The 4,071-nt window shown below is 45.9% G+C and overlaps 1 pseudogene; it reads left to right on the forward strand.

Moving 5' to 3' along the window:
- The first annotated feature begins 1,027 nt into the window (after positions 1–1,027).
- On the forward strand, positions 1,028–1,181 carry LOC138286331 (5.8S ribosomal RNA; annotated as a pseudogene).
- Positions 1,182–4,071: the final 2,890 nt, after the last annotated feature.

Raw genomic sequence — 4,071 nt, forward strand, 5'->3', positions numbered from 1 at the left:
AGCGCATGTCAAAGTACCTTGGAAAGGGCCATGGGAGGGCCTCCCCCACTTCGCTTGTGTGTAAAGGTGCTTCCGAGTCCCGGGTCAGAGCTCCGTGAGGCCCCCCTCAGAGCCTTGTGCCTGAAGCCCAGCCGATATTCCGAGAACCTGGGCCACAGAGTCTCGTCCCCTGCAAGGGTGAGCAGAAGCCCTTTCGTTAAGGCACTGCTTGACCAGATAGATGTCCTTCAAGCCTGTCCATCTGGCCTCTCTGAGCCCCTGTGCATCTGGTTGCATTCTGTGCCTTCCTAAGGCGTATTGAGATGGTCGGGCTGCCCTGTAAGTCCTGATGAGGGCTTATTTGCTTCCTTGATCCCAGCCCGGTCACTAGTAGTTCGTGTGCATTTGCATCAATAGTCCCCTTCGGCACTCGGTGCACACGGGTACAAGAAAGGGGGGTAGCATTCCCCCAGATTATTAGGGACAGGGCACTCTGGACCCACTTGTGGTCTAGTCATTCTCAACCGGATGCTGCCAGGGTCCGGGTGTGCGGCTGTCTCCCAGCCTGGTCGATGAGCCTTTCCTCTAAGCCTGCCTTCTCCAAGAGCAGGCAGAGAAGAGAAGACAACATCCCCACGGAGGGGGGATTGCCCCCAGGAAGGTCCAGCTCGCACTTTACTCCAATTGATTGGGCACCCTTATTTGGTCTGTTTAGGGATGGACTGATTGGCCAGACTCGGCTGTTGTTTCAAGCAAAGAGCTTTCACCCCACTAGGGACCATCTGACTCAATGGCCTGCCTTTCGAAGAGGCCCTACCCAGCAGAGTTAAGACTAAGCAGCCAGGGAGGGACAGTGGAGCTGCCTGCCTGAACCGCTGTGAAAGGGTGGTTGCTGGGCCGAGCACCTGGAAATGCTCTTCGAGTCATGGAGGTAATTTCCCAATTGGGAAGCCTGACAGGGTGCCTGGTCATCTGGCCACTTGGGTGATGAACAGACAGTGCCACCTTCCTCCCGACTCTATTACCAACATTACAAAAAGTTGTCTGTGACTCTTGGCGATGGATCACTGGGCTCACTCGTCAATAAAGAATGTAGCTAGCTGTGAGAAATAGTGTGATTTGCAGGACAAATTGATCATCAACACTTCGAAAACACCATGTGCCTTCATGTTCCTCCTGGGGCTACACCAGTCTGAGGGTCGTTTGCTTGTAAATTGTACCAGGACTTTCCCAGGGTATGGCTGGGGCCATCACAGGGTAGCTCAGCTCCCTTTATCCTCTGCAAGGTCAACACCTGATCGCCCATCACAGGATCCCATCCCCAGTCCTGTCTCAGAGCTATACTGCCAGCACAGCTAACTTTTCCACCCTGCCTCTGTGGGACGCAGGCGGTTGACTGGTCTGCCTCAGGGATGTCCTGGGGTTCCTCACTGCATGCCATGCATGGCTGATTGTGGTGTCCCACGCGATCTGTGCACACCGCCTCAGGCACGCACTTCTGCCACCTGGTTCTGGGGGGGCGGGTAAACCCCATGCTATGCCCCAGGGTGCTGTTTTCCCCATGGCCCTCTGCCTCTCATCTGGGAAAGGGTGTGCTGCCATGACCCAGGCCCCTGGAGCCCAGGAGACAGTCTTGACTCCCCTTCACTTTGGCATACAACTACGACCTCAGATCAATCCACTGAATTTAAGCATATTACTAAGCAGAGTAAAATAAACTAACAAGGATTCTGCTAGTAACTCCAAGTGAAAAGGGAAGAGCCCAGTGCCAAATCCTCACCTGACGGCAGGTGCAGGAAATGTAGTGTACAGAAGACCAACCCCCCAATGTAGCTTAGAAGACCCAGGTCCTTCTGATTGAGCCTCACCCCATAGATGGTATTAAGCTTGGTAGCTCTAGCCACATTCCGTAATGCCAATTTCTGGCCCATTTATTCTGGAGCACTCAGTACTGAGAATGGTCTTACGGGCTCGGGGAGGGTAGTGGTTTCCTATAGAGGGGTGCTGTTCAGCAAGATACAGGTTGTCCCCAATGGGCTCTTGAGCTCCAGGGATCATACTATATGGGATGTGCTATCAACCAGACAACAGTTGTCCAATCATTACTCCTACTGAGATTAAACAACTCCTGTTTGTCCATGTTTACTACAAATCTTTGTACATGGAGGGCCCTCTTCCTGAAGGTAAATCTACAAGCGAAGATTTGCAAGCACTGAGAACTCTCCTACGTTTGGATGTTCACTATTTACAAGTGTAAAGTTACTTAAACACGTAGACTTAAATGTCCTGAAATAGGGGGTAGAGTCAGAAAAAAAGCAAATATGAGCATAAACTTACTACTAGTATTGATTTTACTTCTATATTTTATGTTCTACAATTTGCCAGAGATCTCTACAATCAGTGAGGTGATCTCCATACGATAACCATAAGGAAAAGTTTGATAGTTCATTAAGCATTTTTTTTAATTAGAAAAATATCTTTGTGTTACATTTTTAGTGTTTTTTTTAATTTAAATGTAGAACCATGTCAAAATGTTACAGCATTAATAACAATTTCAAACAAAGGTCAAATTAAAAAGAAATCTCACCTACAGATAAAATATTATATTGTTTATGGATGTCACATTAATGTTTGCATTTAAAAAGGTTAATATAATATTTTTATGCAATAATTATGTTTTTGAAGACAATTTTGTTAACATTAAATACAGTTTATTTATATTTTTAAATATTTTAAGTAATGCAATTTATTTTAATATTAGTTCCTAAGGGGGTTGGAACACTGCTACAGTACCTGTCAGTTGCCATGAATGGTTCTGGATCCAGCCCTAGGCTGGAGTACACTTCCAGCTGTTTTGGGTTCTTGTAGGCTGTAGTGGTGAAAGAAGTACAGTTTGTGATTTGGAAGGGGCTTACTCTTGCTTGAGGGATGTTTGTTCCTCCCTACACTCCAGTCTGCCCTCTACTGAACCCAACATTGCTTCTTCCTAAAGCCGTCCCTTTCGTACTAAATGTTCTCCATTTTTCAACTGTTCCCCGTCTCTCGCACATTTACTGCTGAAATGCAAGAGTATTTCTGCAAAGATCTCAGCAGTTGATAGAGGGAAGAATGGGATGCATCCTGAAGAGACCCTCACAGATCTAAGACCCCAGACCACCATGTGACCATTTCAGGTTAGAGGTAGTATTAAACCTATTAAATTAGTGACAGGCCCAACATGGTAACACGTTGTTCTGCTTTCCTTCTCTTATCTCATGACCAAGCTTACAGAACCTCTCTGGAATGCACTTCTGAATTTAAAGAAGATGTTTATTGTTATTATTACTTCCCCACAAGGTTTCAGAAAGATGAAATTAGTAGATTGGAAGCACATGTTCAAAAGTAGTCGCAGCAATGAAAGCAAAATATATCAACTTACTTCTCAGTTGAAATGTACATAGCAAATACATGTGATTATATTATAGCATAACTTCAAAGCAAAGCATAAAAGTCAAAATTGCATCACAGTAGGGCAAGGCTGTAGGGCCTATAACAGCTTCATCTTTCTAGGGCTTCAATTTGATGACTCCGGTTCAACTGCGAGAAAGAGATTTTCTACCCAAACGGGGAAAGGAAACTGACGTCTCCGTTCCTTGTTGAAGTCAAGATAGTTTCAATCTAACTAACTCTGCTGTTGTCCAGAGCCATCCTTCCAAAAACATGCCCCCTCCTCTCAGACTCGGGAAAGGAAGGCAAGCCTTTGGAGACTGGCCAGATCTCCTAGACCCCTCCTCTTCCGAAGGCTGAGCAGAAAGGAAAACACCAAATGTACTCTGTCTTATCAGCTAGGGTCTGGTGTGAAAAACACAGCTTGGTCTACCATGTGGAAAAACACAGCTTGGAAAAACACATCTGCAATGTCTCAACTGCAATGTCTAACTCCACGTTAAAGCCAATAGGCAGCTAACCTAAATACCAAATGTAGTGTCTAATGCCATGTCAAAGCCAATAGGCAGCTAAACTGAATACAGAATGTAATGTCTAACTCCATGTTAAAGCCAATAGGCAGCTAACCCAAATACCAAATGTGATGTCTAATGCCATGTCAAAGCC

Source organism: Pleurodeles waltl, chromosome 3_1, assembly GCF_031143425.1.
Source record: "Pleurodeles waltl isolate 20211129_DDA chromosome 3_1, aPleWal1.hap1.20221129, whole genome shotgun sequence".
NCBI classification, from domain to species: domain Eukaryota; kingdom Metazoa; phylum Chordata; class Amphibia; order Caudata; family Salamandridae; genus Pleurodeles; species Pleurodeles waltl.